Source organism: Protopterus annectens, chromosome 3.part1 (genome assembly GCF_019279795.1).
Source record: "Protopterus annectens isolate FY-2018-M chromosome 3.part1, PAN1.0, whole genome shotgun sequence".
NCBI lineage: Eukaryota > Metazoa > Chordata > Ceratodontiformes > Protopteridae > Protopterus > Protopterus annectens.
In genome coordinates, this window is record NC_056732.1 from 917,493,833 (window position 1) to 917,513,895 (window position 20,063).

Below are 20,063 nucleotides of genomic sequence, written 5' to 3' on the forward strand. Positions count from 1 at the left end.
TTTGTGGTCCTCCAGTGTTTTTTCACGCTCAGCTCTACTGTCAGGTAGAACACTAAGCCTAGCCTCAGAGGTATCAAAACACTTCTCACCCACTAGCCATTCCTAAGTGTGACCTCTCTGCCTGACGATATAAATGTACCTAACACTATGGCTGTATGATTTCCCACAGTTTCTCCAGTCAGCGTGATTGACATGGGGATCCTGAGACAGTGTAGTAATCACTTCATTTTCACAGACAACCCTCTGCTCCTAGACCACACAAACTCAAATGTGAGATATGCAACTATATTAAAAACCTTGAACCCTTGCTCTCTCACACACCAGTCAGTACATATGACAATGAGCTGGTCATCAGCATGCAAACTTCACCCCCTACACCACCTAAACCCACATCATACATAACTACATATGCAGAGGTCCTCACCAGAAACATACCTAAACACCAGAGACCTCCCAAACACAAACACAAGCACCCTACACATTATACTTCCTCTGCACAACACAATCCACATAATAGCTCACATACCAGTGTCTCACCTGTCAAGTCCTTAAGGCAAAACAGTATGCCAAACATATTAGTCATAGGTGATTCCATTGTGAGACACAAAGATGTCACTCTGACCAAGCAGGATAAGGACTAGATCATGGTCAACTGTCTGTCAGGTGCCAGGATCCACCATATCACACATGTACTCAAGTCTCTCAACAACAGGTACTGTTATCACTCTGTCATAGTCCATGTTGACGTGAACGACTTGAGATGTACCTCTCTGGACTATATGAAGAGTGACATGATTGATATCTTGGACTATGTGTCTCAGGCTCATATGTCCCTAGCCTTAGGCAGCATTTTACATTCATTCACCTAGAATGATGCCTCAATACAAACAGAAAATGATTGACTTCAATAACTGCCTTAGTTTCTAAAGGGATACAGTATCTGTCAGCCTGGGATAACATGATTGACAGACCTCGATGCTTTGCCAGAGATGGTCTTCATCTGTCACCACTTAGATTTTGGCTACTGGCCAAGGCTCTTGCCACCCCCATGGTGCCTTTTTTAGACAGTGTCTCAAGGACAAAATTACTGATGTAAGAACTCCATCTAAGAAAAACCTCAAGGTTTTGATGCTAAACGCTAGGAGTCTTAACATAAAACTGCATTCACTGGAAGCAGTCCTCACCTTGGAAGACATAGACATTTGTGCAGTCACAGAAACCTGGTTCAAGGCTGTGAAATGCACCCCAGCCATATCAGGCTACACCTCCTTGTATACATTCAGACCACAAACGTAAGGTGTGAAAACTAAAGGAGATGATGTATCAATATTCATTAAAGATAAATACACTTCCCAACTGGTTAGACAGCATGATTCCTGGGCAATCAGGTACAATTAACTGTTAGTAGGACACCTATTTAAGTCATTGCCAGCTACAGGACTCACTTCCTGAATCAAGACACCCACTCTGCCTATTTGGATCTACTTGAGTCTATCAAGATACATCCGAGATCCATGGTTTTGAACGACTATAACTAACCATCCATTGACATAAGAAATTGCTCATGTGCAAACTCACTTGCCTAAATGTTCTTCAACTTCATTAACTCCAATGCCCTGGACCAGCTAGTTGTAACCCCATCAAGGGGTGCCAACATCCTGGATCTGGTGCTTACCAATATGGGGGAACCACTGTAGCACTCCCACTGTGAGGTCTTTCCTGGTGAGATCTAACCATAAATCAGTCTCATTCAAAGTTACTGTCGCACCTGATCCTGCCCAGTACCAACTAAACTAAAAAGCTTCTCTAAAGCAGATTATAACCTCTTACAGGATGGCATAAATAGCTTCACTGCACCTCGTCCCTCAGATGGAACTGACAACTATACCATCTTCTACTCAAATGCTTTATACAAACCCCTGTACAACTGCATTGACTCAGCCATACCTGATAAGACCAAAACAAGCTACTCAAGGAAGATCAAACCTGTCTGGTGAATAACTGCCATTAACAGGCTTTACAATAAGAGGAAGAAATTGCTGTCTAAGAGTAAGAGGGAGTGAGCTGTAAACTGGAAACACTCACTCCTCAGCTTAAACAAGCCAATAAGACTTCTTTTGAAGTCCTTCAAAGCTAACTGTGAATACAAATTAGCTTCCTTGACTTAGGACAACCATAAGGTTTTCTTTTGTTACATCTGTAACCTAAAAGGAAAGGCTCAGATTTGTGTCAAAATGGTAGTTAATTATACTACATATATCGATCTTGTGGACATTGCTAACCTGTTAGCTGACAACTTCTGTGAAAACCTCATGCCCCTGTCTCTGCTATATTTACCCCAAGACATACCTACCAACTGTCCTCTACCTGTATCTCTAAAGAGCAGGTTGTGAACGCCCTCTCTAAGGTCAAAAACACAGCATTCATGGGACCTGATAGCATCCCAGGCTGCATCCTACATGGGGTCAAATAAGAATTAGCAACACCCTTCGGTACTCTTTTCAATCATATTCTAAGCACTGCGTTCATGCCAGCTGAACAGCTGAATAGAAAAAGAGCACCATTATCCCCTTGCACAAAGGTGATGCTTCCACTGACCCTGGGAACTATAGACCTATTAGCTTGACTAGCCTTATCTGCAAGACCATGGAGAGAATCATCATGGAAGTTATCAACAAAGATATTGGTAACCTCCAAAGAGTTGACCTTACTCAATTTGGGTTTCTCAAAGGGAGATTATGGTTGTTAAACCTGGTGGACTTCTTTAAGACAGCCATCAAGGCCCTTGATGAGAGGAAATTTGTGCATACAGCCTACCTAGATTTAGCCAAGGCTTTTGACACTATCCCCCACTCAGGCATAACTGGCAAACTCACCCAGCTAGGTATTAACCCATATATCATTAGATGGTCACTAACTGGCTCACTGATAGAACCCATATAGTCAAAATAGGGGAATCCACCTCCAACAGCAAACCTGTAACCAGTGGTGTTCCACAGGGATCAGTCCTGGGACCTCTACTGTTTGGAATATTTTTCTCCAAAGTGCAAGCTAAAACTAAAGGTCTGTGGCTTACAAAGTTTGCTGATGACTGCAAACTGGGAGTGGTCATAGAATCTCAAAATGAAATCAACATTCTACAAGAGGGTCTTACACAAACAAATGACTGGTGCCAAAGTCATGGCCTTAAACTCCATTCAAAAAATGTATTATCATCCCTTTCGGTAAGTGTGGTGTTGCTGCTAACTACCACATCAATAACAACACCCTAAGTATGCATTCAGTGGTGAGAAACCTGGGCACACAGGTTGACAGCAACATTACCATTGATCACCATGTCTCCACGTTAGTGAGAAGGGCATTTTATATTGTTCATATCATAAGTAAGGGCATTGCCTCCAGAAAAAAAGGACGTTATAACCTTCCTGTACTATTCCCTCACCATGTCAATAATTGAGTACAATGTCCCTTTTGGTATGTACCTTTCCAAACACCTGCAGCATTTGGAGAGACCCCAAAGATTCCTCAAAATAAAAATTCAAGGTCTTCAGCATCTGTCCTATGAGAATTGTCTGAAATCATGATCACTTTATTCAGTTTCATAAAGACTACTCAGAGTCAATCTCTGCCTTGCATGTAAGGCAATCTTTGACCCTGCTTTATTGGAAATGCTGTATATCTGTATGTCAAATGGTACACAGGTTACTTGCACTAATTCCCTTAACCTCTAATGTGACATTAATAAAACCTGATGGAGGGACAGATTTGTCTCCCAGAGGTTACAACACCTTTGGAACAGACTCCCACTTCATGTCAAGCAGAGCACCTCAGTGGCCTCTTCAAATGCAATCTGGATGATTGGATGGGTAACTGCATATTCACCCCAGGGGTTCCACCTATGTCCCTCTTCGATAGGGGTGATAGGTGCTGATCATAGAAATAAGGGTAAAACTTGGCTATGCTTGTAAGGACCCTAGCGTCATTAGGCTAGTAACCTCCTATGATCATCTGTCTGCATTAACGGTAGGTTTTGTGAGACTGTTTACATTCACTTGAGCTATTAAAAAGGTAGGGGGAAGGCCCCAGTTTTCTGGCCAAATTTCCCCTAATAGTACAAATACCACTATGGGTCTCCTACAAAAAGATACTACTAGCTTAATGGGACTAACCTGCTCCACAAAGAATATTTAAATTAAAAGTTTTAAATGAAATCTGTATCTGTTCCTTCATTTCAAAAGTAACAAAGACAATAGTATACACACAGACAGTCTTGAGCAGTGAGTATGGTAAATGGGGAGAGAGACATGCACTGTGACACCAGAATGGCTGTGGGGGTGGGGGATTGCTAGTCCATTCCCTTGTATAGAGACTCATTTTACCATAATCCAGCTCTGTGCAGCAATAACGTGCGCATCAAAGAATTGCCTTCTCTGTGACAGTCTATGTCAGGCATGAGATGAGAGGCTTGTTTGTGTTTATTTTCTTTCTGGCCTGTCCTTAGGAAGTTTGAAATTACTTGTGCTGCTGAATACTGTTTACTGTGTTGTGATACACTGTTACACATCACAAAAATGCTCTGTGTGATGCATCAGTGTTAGTGTTAGTATATGCCCCCTACTTTTCTGTTATGTTTGTGCCAGTACATTCCCATACACTGTATGGTTCTAGATTTCTTGTGGTACCATCTTTTTCATAGTTATCTTCCATTGCTAGTTATGTGTATGATGATATCCTACCTGTCCAATGACACCTTCTGTTGTGCACAACTCTTTTACATTTGTCTCTGTGGTCTTCTTTGGTGATGTACCTTGCAGTGACTTCCTGCATTGCTCTTTCCTCTGTATACATCCAGATGTATTCCTTACTGAGTGTTGTGTATGTGTTCTTACTGGTATACCTTATGCTTCTGTTATGTATGATGTTCAAAGTGGACAGTTAATGGTTTATTTCCATTAGCTGTGCTCTGTGATGCCATTGTGAGGCAACATGTGAACATCAGGCCCATTGTCTCTTGGACTTCCTAGATATATTGATCACCAGAAAGCCTGAAAACTACTTTTTAGGAGCCATTTTGCAATTACTGCTGTTCTTTTTCCCCTGGTCAGAGAAGGAGCAGAGGGACACTGATTCCTGACTGTCTCTGACTGGGCGCTGTGTGTAGGAATTAACTCCTTAAGTGATAAAATTATCATGTCACAAACAGATATGATCTGTTTTCAAAATAAACAGATAAATACCTTATTTGTTTTTAAATTAACTGTTTTCCTCACTTTCTCATTCTATTCACATTCTAATTTTTCTGTTCTCAGTCACATATTTCTCCCCTTTTCACATACTCAAAATTTGCAAAACATTTTCCACCTATGCCCCTCACACATTTGTTTACTGTTTCTAGCCCACTCAGCCCCATCTAAGCCATTTCCTGCTTCACTTCCAGTTAGGCCTTTACCTTTGAACTCCAGCAGTACCTTCAAGGGCAGAAATTCCGAATGCTCTATTTCTGTTTCTTTCTACTTCTGTTTCTTGAATCAAGCCACAATATAAGCACTTCAAATTCTGACCTCTTATGGGTGGATAAGTAAATACCCTGTCTTCTGGCACTAACTTACTGTGCTAATATATATGGCACTTCGTTATATTTCATGTAATGTTCTGATTTATTATACATATTAGTTCTGTTATTACTCTTACCTTCTTATAATACATTTTAAATAAAATATTTGATTATCTGTTAACATAACTGCAGATTTCTAATCTGTACTCCGCAAAGTATTGCCTCATATGTGCCTTTATTTGCAGTATAGCAATTAAAAATAAGTAAACTGTAACTCTCCCTGTTAATAATGGCAAGTGAGCAATGTTTATCTCAAAGTAATCTTACGAACAAGGGAAAACAGTAAGTAAATGCATCATTAATTAGTCACGTTATTGAGGAATAAACTATCATGGTCTAACAACATAAAATGTTGCTTTCATTAACTACAGTATGTGATTGTTTTGCATGTGAGAGCCGGAGAGACATTTATAAATCTTGACTATATTTAATTATGGATGTAAGAATTGAAACTAAATTTAAATGCATTCAAATACATTGATGAAGTCTATTTTAGTTTGACACAACACTGAAAGGGCTATTATATGTACAGTGGGCACTGAATGTACTCTAATCATTCAACGTATGTTAGATAAGGCATGGACTGCATCATAGTGAGCCATGTTAAGGAAAAAAGACTTGGTCTGCATCCAAGTAATTTAAACAGAGGTTATACTTTACTACAACTATTTACTGAATTCATGGGATTGATGCAAGAAGAGTAGATCATAGGTTCACAGGGTTATAGGTTCATGGTTATATACTAAGCTAATGAGTAACAAAAAACAGGGCCTCTATAAGCCTAGCTATGCAATCCAAACCAATTGTATCCATATGTATCGTGGGAGTTTATTTGGAGGGGTATGTTAGTTAGGAAGTTTCTAGAGGTTATGTGAGGGTTGGGTATGTTAGGTTTGGGCATTGCTATCTGCCTCTATCTATCAGATGCATGGGGACCAGATTCAGGCTGAATTTCCGATTTCCCACCCATTGGTCAATTTTACTCGTATATAGGGTTAAGGATTGCCTCTGCTTCACATGGATGGGGAGCCCATTCTGGAGCATGAGGATCCTCTGAGACACATCTCTGTCTTACCAACATGTTTTATTTATGTCACAAGCAAAATTTAAATCCCTAGATCTAGTGGTTCTGATGCTGTTCATTCTATGGATGTGTAAAAGGTCCACCAGAGCTGGATCTGAGGATCCAGCCATAGATCGTCTCTCAGTACCCTAGAGAAACAGAATATACAGAGAGGGCTTTATGTTAATTTATATAGGATAATGTGTTTAGACTCTAGATTCTCCTAGTAAGGAACCTTTGTGAGCATTGCAGCTGTTGCATCTGTTTGGTCAGGTACATGCTGAAGGGAGCATTATACTTAGTGATGGGTCTGATAAGGGCCAAATAAAGTGTCACTGTATCTTCCTTAGATCTAGATGCCATGAATAAGTTGAGCGACATAGAATGATTTTCTTACTACCTTGGCCACATTTTAGTCAAAGGCCAGATTACTGGCTAAATATTCCCAGACCCCTGACTACTGGGCCATCTCTTACGGGTGTCTTATCAATGGAGGAATTAACCTGGGTGGCAGTTTTCCCAAAATGCACTATTATTCATTTATTGGCATTGTGTTTTAGTCCATGACTTTGGCACCAGTCATTTTCTGTGCTACACACTCTTGTAAAATGTTTCTATCATGGGAGAATCTTTGCTAGCTCCCAATTTGCAGTCATCTGTGAACTTGGTCAGCCAAAGACCCTTGCCATTAGGCTTTACCTATGAGAAGTAGATGCAAAATAGGAGCAATCCCAGCATGGAGCAATGAGATATCCTGCTGGTGACTGACCTCTTCGTGGAGGTAATATCGCTAGTCTTGACTCCTTTTGTCTTGTCTGTGAGCCAGGTGGCAGTCTAGTGAGTTATGTTGGCATTCATGCCCAGCTAGGTGAGTTTGTCAACAAAACCCAAGTGGATATTGTATTGAACTTCTTATCCAGGTACAGATAGGTGGTATAAACCATTTCCCCCTCATCCATTACCTTGGTGACCTTTTCCAAGAAGTCTGACAAGTTTTAAAGGCATGATTTTCCCTTTATAAAGCCAAACTGAGTTGAATCCAGTGTCTGAAAGTTGAATATGCCTTTGTTGATAATTTTCAAGATATTTTAATCCATGGCTTTGGATATTAAACTAGTCAGACTAATAGGTCTCTAGTTTGTGGGGTCAGTTGATGGTCCACCCTTGTGAAGTGAGATAACCATTGAAGTCTTCCATTCTCATGGTACAAAGCCTGTTTTGAAGCTATAGTTGAAAAGTGACTCAAGTGGTCCTGATATGTCATGTTTCAAGCTATTTAGGAGGCATCCCAGGATATTGTCAGAGCCCATTGTGGCTGTGTCTTGGGCTTTAGGGAGTGCTATCAGAAACTGCTCCATGTTAATAGATTGGGAGGTTATGACAGTAGGTATTTTATGGAGGGAAGTCCGGGGAGTGGAAGATGAAGTTTGAAATGAGTTTGTCAGCCAGCAAATTCACTATGTCACTCTCCTCAAGTGAAGTTGGTACCACTGACCACCAGTTCAGCACACTGATGTGTGTTGCCTTTCAGATTTTGGACATAGCTGTTAAAGGCCTTGTGGTTGTCTTTAGCCTTGATCTCAAAAATACTGATATGGTATGTGAGAGATGTATTTGCACAATGTTACTAGAGGCAAGGCTGTCACATAAAGGCACTCCTAATATCAATCAGGGTGTTTGTTGTACATACGCTGCACCCATCACACACAGTTCAAAGCAGATACATAGACCCACATATGTAAACTTCCTAAACTTCAAAGACCTCCCAGATGAAATAGGCATAGTAAATACCCTCAGCAGCCCCGAATGCACTCTTGAAAAACACCAGCATCAACACATACAGCCACATCTCATGGAGCCTCTTCTTCTAAGCCCATGAGGCAAGCCACCACACAAGCCAATATTCTGGTCAACGGAGACTACATTGCAAGATATACTGATGTCCCCCTCGCCAGGCTGAGTAAGGAGAAAGTCACGGTCAGTTGCTTATCAAGGGCCAGGATCCACCACATTATGCAAGCAAATAGGCCATAGGACCACAAGTACCCGTATGACTCAGTCATAGTCCATGTGGGTGGAAATGACCTGAGATTACTTCCCTAGACTATATGAAGACAGACATTATGTAACTCTTGGAATATGTGTCCCAGACTGATATGAGCCTAGAACTGAGCAGCATTTTACCCTCTCCAGGGATGATTCTGCAATACAAACAGAAGATGACTGGCTTTAATAATTGGCTTAATTTCTAATGTCATTCCAAGGATGCAGTATTTTTCAGCATGAAAAGAGATAGTCAACAGACCACTCTGCTTTGCAAGGGATGGTTTGCACCTTTCCCCACTAAGCTTTCAAATAATAGCCAAAACATAGTCCTCCCTCATGGTGCCATTTTTAGGCAGTGCCAAACTGAAAGTACTTCAAACATAGCAAATCAAAAACAAGAAAAAAAGGTGGAGGTGTCTTGATTTATATTAAAAATCAATATACCTCAAGGCTGATCAAATAGGACAATACACTTGAGCTTCTCTACATTAAAATCACCTTAGGCAACATTCCATACCATTTCTTGCAGGCTATAGCTCCCCTCTATGACCCAAGAACCCAGTAATATGTATTTAAACGTATTGGAAACACTCACCTTCCAACCCAGTTACATATGCATGGGTGATTTTTATTACACCACTATTAACTGGGAATCATATATGACACCAAACATACAGGCACAGAGATTTATTGATTTTGTAAACACAAACTCCCTTGACCAGATTGTCTGTACACTGACCAGGGTTGCAAATATACAGGATCTTGTCCCCACTAATATTGGAGACTGCTGCCCCCCCTTGCAGTGTCTTTGCTGGTAAGCTCAAACCCCAAACTGGTCTCCTTAGAAGTAAAAATATAATCTGAAACCCCACCTAACCATGAAATATTCAGGGACTACTCTAAGGCTAACTTCCTAATATTAAGTGATAATCTGGCAAGCCCTCATAAACCTGAGAACACTGCTGTCTATATGGGACTGTTCATAGAAACCCTATACAAGCATGTTAATATCTACACAGAGGCAGCTGTGCCCACCAGGAAGAAGCACAGCACAAACTCAAAAAACAAGCCACCCAGGTGGAATCACAGCATCAATAGGCTGTATAACAGAGGACAAAAATCATGGCAAAATGTTGTATGTATAGCACCCAGCAAGATAAAAGCATTCTTATCAAACTAAACAAACAACTCAGAGGACAAATAAAGTCTACCAAAGCCAAATGGGAGGAACATTTGGCTTCCTAGGCCAAGAACAACCACATGGCATTCTTTAGCAGTCTGCAACCTCAGAGGTGATACACAATTGTGTTCAGAGCTCATTGTTAATGGAGCCACCCATACTGAGCCAAAAGATATAGCAAACCTACTGTCCAAAGACAGTTCTCCCTGGCCCTCCACTGAAAATAGGTTCTGTCTCAATTGGACTTTCCCAGTAAATAAATGTTAAATAAAATAAAATACTGGTGAACAAACCCAGCTCCAGCTTTAACCCTCTCTCTCCCCCTCAACCATCCCTCAGGAAATACCATCAGATATAACTCCCCTTAATATCACTAGGGAGTATGTCCATAATGCTCTCTCTAAGGCCAAGAACACTGCATCAATGGACCCAGACAATATCCCAGGATGCTTTCTAAATAGCATGAAGCATGACTTATCTACCCCTCTGTAATTGCTATTTAACTGTAGCTGCTAAATAGCATTTGTGCCTCATGAATGGAGAACAGCAACAGTCATCCTTCTGCACAAAAGTTGGCCATCTACAGACCCCAGAAACTGCAGACCCATAAGTCTCGCTAGTCTCTTATGCAAAGCCATGGAAAAAATTACCATGGAAATTATCAGTAATGACATAGGAAACCTCCGGACACTGGACCCAGCCAAATTTGGTTTCATCAAGGGAAGGTCAGGCCTGCTTAACCTAGTGGACTTCCATGAGAAGGTGAAAAAATCAATGGATGAGGGCAAAATGGTTCACACTGCCTACCTTGACCTGGCCAAGGCATTTCACACAATGCACAACTTGGGAGTTGTTGACAATCTCAATAGGTTGTTTATAAACCCTTATGTCACAGAGTGTGAAGCCAGCTAGCTCACAGACAGGAGCCAGGAGGTTAGAACTGGGGAGTCCACTTCTACAAATAGGCCAGCCACAAACAGAGTCTCTCAGGAATCAGTTCTGGGACAGCTCCTTTTTGGCATTTACGTCTCTGAAGTAAAGGCCAATGTCAATGGCCTCTGGCTGAATAAATATGCAGATGACTGCAAATTAGGAGCTGTCACAGTACCCCACTGACACAAATGTTCCCAGGAAGGGCATACACAGACACATAACAAGACTAAAACTAAATACTAAGAAATACATAATAGTATCCTTCAGGAAGTCATCCACCTCTGGTAACTATCATATTGACAACACAGCCTTAAGAGCTGACCAAGAAGTTAGAGACTTAGGGAAACACATAGACAGTAATCTAGTCTTTGAGCATCACATATCTACAGTAGTGACAAAATCATTTTATGTTGTGTAACTTATAAACAAAGGTATGATATCTAGGTCCAAGGAGGTCATTGTTCCACTCTATTCACCATTTATTAGACCTGTGATTTAGCACAATGCCCTCTTTGGTATGTACCTAATCAGTTGCATCCAGCAATTGCAATTTCCACAGGCTTTCCTCACTAAACAAATACAGGGTGTCCTATGCAGACCGTCTCAAGATCCTATCCCTGTACTTTGTCTCCTGCAGGCTGTTGAGGGGAGCTCTGTGCCTGGTATACAAGGCATTGACAGACCCCACCCTGATGAATGTTCTGAATATGAGCCAAACAAATATCACCAGCATTACCCATGCTAAAGACTTAGACCTTGCCTTTGATATGAATAGGAGCAGCTGGAGAAACAGGTATATATCCCAGAGACTTCCCCTTCTCTTGAATAGGCTGTCCATCCACGTGAAGGAGAGTTCCTCCCTAACCCAATTCAAGTGTAACTTGGACAATTGGATGTGGAACTGGAAATTCATCCCTAGTTTGGCACCTATGTCTAATGGACCTCTAATGGACATAGACAGCTTGTAAAATAGTTCATCTCCCAGGCCCCTGCTTGTAAATGTTTATCTCCCAAGCCCCTGCTTACATTTATCAATGGCACAAGAGCTTGCCAGAGATTTGGGATGCATGGTTTAATCTTAAAAAGACTGTTGTGGTTGTTAACCTAATACACACCTATGAACCTATGAGGCTATCTTGACCTAGTAATTGGCCTTGTTGGGCTTAATTTTCCTTAGTTTTCTGTTTAGTTTAATAGGAGAACTCCTATTATTATTATGGAAGTTGCTCTTCCTAATTTTAACCATGATTTTTTTTTTCCTTTTTTTATATTCCCCATTAAGGTTAGGATTCCACCATTTTTTTTTTTTTTTTTTTAGGGCTTGTTTTGGGCTTACTTCTAGTAGGTACAGCAGCCAATATATAGCCATTTAAATGGTTGTACAGGGTCTCTCAGAAGAATTATGCATAGGCTGTTGTGAACTCAGGGTTGCAAGGGCCATTGAATTTTGATTAATTATCTCTTAATAGAGTATAGTTTGTTTTTGTATAGTTCCTCTCTCTTACAGGGTTTGCTGGGGTTACTGAGATGATTTTTTTTGTAGGTGACAGCTTTGTGGTCTGACCTATCCAGTGAGGGTGACAGTAGGTGGTGGAGTGGTGGTGCAGCGATCTCCATATTTGTACCAGTTCCAGTACATTTGAATCTCTGCTGGTGCACTATCGGGTCAAGGGTATTTGAGTCAATGAAATCCAGGAATCCTGCCTGTGAGTATGTTTCCCAGTCTGTTTGGGTTAATGAGGTCCAGGAATCGTTCTGCCTGTGAGTATTTTCATAGTCTACAGAGGGGGTAGTTAAAAGTCTCCAGTGACTAGGGTAATTTGTTTAATGGTGAGTGTCTCCAGTGGTTCTTGGTTCATGCTTTGGGATTTGAGGGATGTAGAGGGTGACCTGTAGCCTGCTAGGATAAGGTATGGGACTTTGTCTATGGTGATTTGCACATGGATAAATTCCAGGGTATCGTCATGTAAAAGCAATGCAGAGTTATTCTTTTTCTTAAAATAGATTGAGACCCCCTCCACCTTTTGTCCTTTTGTACAGCTGATGTTCTAAATGTGTGGAAGGCACTGAAGCCTTGCACTACCAGAGTACCTTCTGCAGATTTAAACCATGTCTCAATACTGGCACAGATGTCTATATTCTCCAGATTGGAGAGAGCTTGTAGGGTGTGGAGTTTCTTCCTTTGGTTCCTAGCACTGAGCAGTAACACCTTTAGGTTTCTTTGGATTTTATTTGCTATATCGATAGGTTTGTCAATTTGACATTGCCATAAAAAGGCTTTAAGTGAGAGGATAGAGTTTTCGCTAATATTCAGTAGCCAATGGGAGACAGTTACAGACCATACTTTGCAAAGCAATGTGGTTTGCTAACTGTGCCCTCCCATGCTGACAAATAGTGAATCTGTACTCATCCCTCATTAGACTCATTATCGAATACAATTCCCTGTTTGGTATGTACCTCACAAGACATATCTAACAACTAGAAAGGCCACAGAAATACATCACAAAAAGAATCATGGGCCTAAAGCAGATGCCTTATGCGTCTAAAGAGACTCCAGCTACACTCTGTCACATACTGCCTACTCAGAGGCGATCTCTGCCTAACATACAAGGCCATGTCAAACCTAGAGTTGTTGGACATGCTACACTTAAAGAAATCCCAATCCCTCCAACCCACATGCTCCAGGGATCCTAACCTTGTCATCACGACGAATAGAACATGCTGGAGGATAGGTTCCTGACACAGAGGCTGCCCATACATGTCAGGCAGAGCACCTCAATGGCCCTCGTTAAGGGAAACCTTGACTATTGGATGGGAAATAGGAAATTCTTCCCCGGAATCACATCAGTAGCCCTGCTAGACAGGGGTCCCGGAAAGTAAATATTTGTGGGAAGTAATAGCCAGGGAATCGTTATGGCTAGGCTTGTATAGGCCCTAGGGCCGATAGCTTAGTACCTACCTATGAACCTATAAACCTTGGAAAAAACAATTATTGAAGTCAGCCATCTTTTTCTCAGACTGTGGCATTATCTATGGTGAAGGTAGAATGCTGCTCAATGCAAAGAGTATAGACCTGCCTGAGACACATATTCAGAGAGATCAACAATGTCTCTCTTCATATTGTGTAGGAAAGTATGTCTCAGATCAATAACTCCCACATGGACTATGGCAGAATCACACTGGTACTTCTGCTGTAGTAATAATTCATTATGAGCTAGTCAGCTCAGTCATTAATATGTTTTGATAAATCTTTAATGAATATCATATGCTAAATATCCACACATCATCCTGTTTATTTGTGGAGGGTGGCATAGTGATCAAGTAGTTGAACTTGCTGTTTTGCAGCATTAGGTTGTCTAGTTTTCTTCTGAGTGGTGATTTCATGCATGGTGGAGAATGATAAAATAGTAATATTCAAACTGCACCTAGGAGAATAAGTGATGTGAGTGTGCATGTGCCCTTTGATAACTGTTGACCCAAATAGGACTGGGCCATGCTTGCAACCTTTGCTGGTCAGAAATAGGTTCTTTCTGCAGAATTTCCCTGTTACTCTGAACTGGATAAAATTAGTGCTGTAAATGAGTACATTTATATAATTGCTAAATTAAGAACTGCTAATATTTTTGTCATATCTAAAAAACTAAAATACATGTCAGACTATGCTGTTGTATGCTTAGGACAGCTGCAGACACCCTTGCTGGTGCAAGTAATGTGCTCTAAGACTGAAGTACTATGAGATGTGATATATATTTGGGCTTTAAATATTCATTTTGTAAAACTCAAAGTTCTGCTTATTTAAGACCATCTGAAAATATGACTCTGTTTAAAGTCTCTTACCTTTACATATTACCTCTCAAACTCATAGGAAAAGGAATATGGACAAAGCCAAAATGATGAAGAGGCAAAGACTCACAAATAGTGAAAGATTTTAAATATTTCACATATAAACTTAAAAATTTGCTAAAATAAGTTTCTGAAGGATAAAAAGTCTGAAACATACGTGTGTCATTATTGGCTTCAGTAATCAATGATATGTGAGAAAACCACAAATTTTATGAGGAACAAACCAAAACTATGAGGCAAAATCTGTATACTTGAGAGGTACTTTTGCCACCTTTCCCTGATTCTGTCCTAAAAAGCTTATTCCAGCAAAGAAACAAAGAAGCAAAGAATCTGCATAATCTACTTCACTTTCATTTACCCCACAGTTCTTATATTACCCATCAATACCATCAGGTATTGTAGTAACATACAGAATGTAGCAGCCCATTAATATACTTCTGTGCTGGGTAGCTTGTTAACCGATGCATTCAAAACATGTTATACACATTGACTGTACATAGATATGGAAATAAAAATACCATTTTGGAGATTCAGAAATGTTATGTCTGCAAAGGTGGCAAAGCCAGCATTGTTTATTCTGTGTGCTCGATAAATCCCAAGACTCATCAACAATGCATGCAGAAAAGCATGTGTGTACCATGAGAAGGTCCATGCCAGAGCTGAGGTGGAAGAAGATCATTTGGGGACAACTCACAGTCACTTGCAGCTGCAGTAACCATTTAGTGAGCACTTACATCTAGGATAGTTACCACAAAACCGCAAACAGGGTTGGTAATGCTTGTGTGCAGAATATATATCTACAGAAAATATATTGTAGGAGGAAGTACGGGAAGTATGCCTAATGTGGGAGGGCAGAGACAGTATTAGGTGCACATAAACAATATATGATGCTCACAAGACTGCAAGGGATGGTGGTGACAAAATAAGGCATGCAGAACACAATGAAAAAGGGGATATAGGACATAAACACAGATATCAAAGTATGTGAATTTAAAAATATGTGGAAAAAGTTGGGAAAGTGCAGTTTATAGACATAACAAGCTATATCAACCCAAACCAGTTCTGACCTAAGCAGAGTTTCATCACTGCACCTGCACTATAATGCAAATGTCATGAAAAAAAAAAAAAAAAAAAACACTCCATCAACCCTGAAGGGATTTGAACCTAGTATCATATGTAATGTCAATTGATTTTAAGTACTTTGTTAGCAGAAGTAGACATAACGAAGGTCTCAGGAAAGCACATAGCAGGTTATTGTTACACATTGCAAGACTGCAAAAAAAATGCAACCTTGAGAGGTTTTAAACCCAATACCATGACATTGTATGAAGTAGTTCTCTTAGAAGCTGAGCCAAAAAGCAATCATAACAAATATGTTGATGAAGCAGATAGCAGGTTAGTATTACACTTTGACAGAATGGGAAGAATTTGCACAGTCCAGAGGGGGTTTGAATCTAGTACCTTCCATGCTAACATACTCCAAAGCAAGACTTCAGTGAACCACATATGGACGCAATTTCAAAAGAAAGGCTAAAAGCTATCCTACTACTTAAGTATTTAGTGCAGGATAATTACGGATTCCATGCATGCCCATTGGATTCCAAAACACATCATGTATGCCCATCTCAACTTAAATGCAACAAACTGCAATGTTGACTCTGTTTCCAAAATTCTTGGCATCTGCTATAAAGCATCAAATGGAAGGAAGGGAACTATTACTATGGAATATGACAGAATATGTAATACAACCTGCAGTGAATGAACTGCAAAAAGCTGCAGTACTACAAGCCATGGATGAGGATGTGGCAGTGCACCCTAGTAGACAGCCAGCAAGAGTGAGAGAAAGGTTGCAACTAAACTAACTGTCAGATCAACAAATAAATGACAGGTACCACCTAGACAGACAGCTGGTGCAGGCTGTATGCAACATGTGTGCACCACACATATCTATGCATACATTGCCAGGCAACTACAGTCCTCTTGAAAACAAACTGTCTCAGCCTGGGTGCATTTGCATCTGGTACATTCCAAAGACACATGGAAGATGCTGTAGGAGTGTCACATACAGCTGTCAGTCATATCCTGGCAAAATGGCTGGCAGCAATGTGCAGTAAGGTGAATGACTACATACACTTTCCATCTATTCCCATGAAGTAGAGAACTGTAATGCAACAGTTCTATAACCTTGCAAAATTACCATTTGTCCTTGGTGCAATAGATTGCTCCTACATCCATATCAAGACCCCAGTTCACCCAGAAGCAGGAAGATACAGTAACAGAAAGAATTTTCCATTCCTGAACTTACGAGTTCATGTGTGCATCAGATGACAGCATAACAAACATCATGGTAACACCCACTGGGAGTGTCTATGATGCTGTCATATGGAAGGAAAGTGGACTGAGGGCAGCATTCCAGCAATGTAAAATAACAGCTGGACTACTACTGGGTAAGTACAAGAACACAGCTAGGATGTATGCTAAGGACACCCCCCCCAAAAAAAAATAGCCATGCTGACATGTGTGTTTAATCCCCACAACAGGCGGCTGTGTTTATCAACTTGAGACATAGCTAATGACCCCATACAGAGAACCATCAAACCCTGCAGAGCAGCCTTAAAATAGAATGCATGCTACAACAAGAAATACCACTGAGTATGTGTTCAGTGTACTGAAAGCTAGTTCACATTTCTGGATACATCTAGGGGTGCACTGCAATACACATCTGAGAAGGTAGCACAGAGGATAACTGTGTGTGTCATGGTACACAAAATGCTAACACCAGCACATAACAGTCTTTCAGATGCAGGTGTGGGTGAACTACCCCAAGATCCCCAAATGTCTGAAGATGATATCCCACAGGTATCAGAGGAGGAGCAGAAGGACATAGGGGCAGAAGACACAGATGCAGGCAATCAGGGGTGCAACCACAAATGCAGGCCTAAGCAACACGGCAGCATCTGGCACACAACTTTCAGGCATGACAAGCCACATGTTCAGAAGTACACATATTAAACACTGATGTTCAAGTGTTGCCCCACCAGAGCAAAACAGATTCCATCTAATGGCAATAACCCAGTAGATGTACACACTGAGCATCAGATAAACTACATAATCATAACATATAACTCTATAAACATATACACATTTATCACAAGAAGAATCAATAACTCAGGGCACAAGTAACACAGGTATGCATACTGACTCATATTGGTGTATCTGTATATGGCAGAGAATAAGGGACACACATCTGTGCAACACATCCCTATCTGTCCACTATAAAATGATCCAAGCAGGTAAACTACTCAAGACACAATGCAGAATTGTTGCTAATATCTCAAGCAAAATATATCACTATAAAATATGGATAAAGTAATGTAATAAATGGAGACAGCTATGATTATTAAACTGTCAGACTCAAGTGGCATCAGACTTGTCAATGAGCACAGACAAATGACATTGTCAGTGGTTTGCACAGCAATTGGCATTACCATGGTGTGAGACTGACACTACTGGAGAGAGTGGATCAACTGTCAGTGTTACTCTAACACAGTCTAAGGCTCCCATGCTGACAGATCACACCACAGTCTGGTCTGCCCCTACAATGTATGGAAACACTTGGCCTGGTTGCTCAACAGAGGACTCAGTAAAAACGAACGAAGCAGGCACCCAAAAAACTCCAAACTAAATGTAAACGTATCTTTTAATATAGACGTTTTCGCTCTTAGCCAACACATAGAGCTTCTTCAGACAATACAAAATTGGCGCCAAATGACTTTTGTATGCAATATACATGATGTCATTTCCTGGACCACAAAAAGTTAAACATTTAAAGAAACAAGAGCTTAAAACCTGTATAAAACAAAATATATTAAAACTTACATTTTATAAAGTAAATGTCTAATACCTTACAAAGCTACCTCTTAGGCTTTATATTTTAAGCAATTTGTGTGTTGGGGTTGGCTTGTTTTAAAATATCTTTTGAAATATTTCATACACTTTTTTCAAAAAGTTAATGCTAGATATTACATGGATGTAGTTGTAGGCTTTTTTGACACTTGGACATTAAATATGAGGAATGTCTTTTTTGGTGCCTACGTATGTCCAACTTGCAGGGTGAAAAATGTAAGTTTTTAATATATTTTGTTTTATACAGGTTTTAAGCTCTTGTTTCTTTAAATGTTTAACTTTTTGTGGTCCAGGAAATGACATCATGTATATTGCATACAAAAGTCATTTGGCGCCAATTTTGTATTGTCTGAAGAAGCTCTATGTGTTGGCTAAGAGCGAAAACGTCTATATTAAAAGATACGTTTACATCCAGTTTGGAGTTTTTGGGTGCCTGCTTCGTTCGTTTTTACTGAGTTCTCTTCTTTGTCGAATTCCCTGCTCAACAGAGGAGACTGATGGGATGACACGACCATGTGGACATGAAGGAGCATGACTGCAGCCTGTCTGATTGTGACTGCCAGGCTCACAGTAGATGGGCCATCAGTGGAAGTGTGTGCACATTGGAGTATAGACATTGATGCCTGATGGGTAAAGTCTGTTCTGCTATGAGGTGTCCTGCCTCTCCCATGTGGCAATTGACTAATCACAGTCAGGGTACGTGGAACCCAGCTTGTACTACAGTACTCCTGTAGTAGTGTCGAGGGCAGGGATTCTACAGACCATGCCACAGATAACATACTTTCATTCTGTGCAGCCAGTGACACCATTACCTCACCATGTCTGCGCTTTTGTCATTCATGCAGCACAACAAGCTGGTTTGGAACGCGATCTGTCACATGGACAACTGCATGGATGTCAGATCCCTGACCTCACCGGGAATGTTCATTTGACTGCAAGAGTAGGTGGACACCCTCTGACAAGTGCCCATGCACACCAGCTGCATGCCTATGTCTACTGTGATGGTCCGTAACAATATGATGTGGGGAACTGTCAACATCAGCAGCAGTATCAAGACGGGTCTGCTGTCCACAAGCCTCTCATCCTGTCAACCATCTGATGCCCCCTCATTGACAAAAAGGCTATACGAGTTTTCTTCCATATCTGAGACTACAACCACATCAACATGACTGTCACCATTTGAGCTGGACTGTATCATCATGTCACTGTCCTGTGTGCCAGAGGCCATGCTACTATACTGGGAAACATCAGATCCCACATCAGGATCAGTGGACAGGCTAAAGGAGGATAAAGGCAGTTGATGTGCTAAAAGAAGAGATAGATGACACAGATCAGGGCAATGTGCTTACTTCATATGCTGTATATCATTAAAGACATATGACACATATATCTCACTGCAATGTTACAGATAACAAATGACTTACCATTTGTCTTGCTTCTGTATGGGTCATGGAATCTAGATAACAGGGAGCTGATGA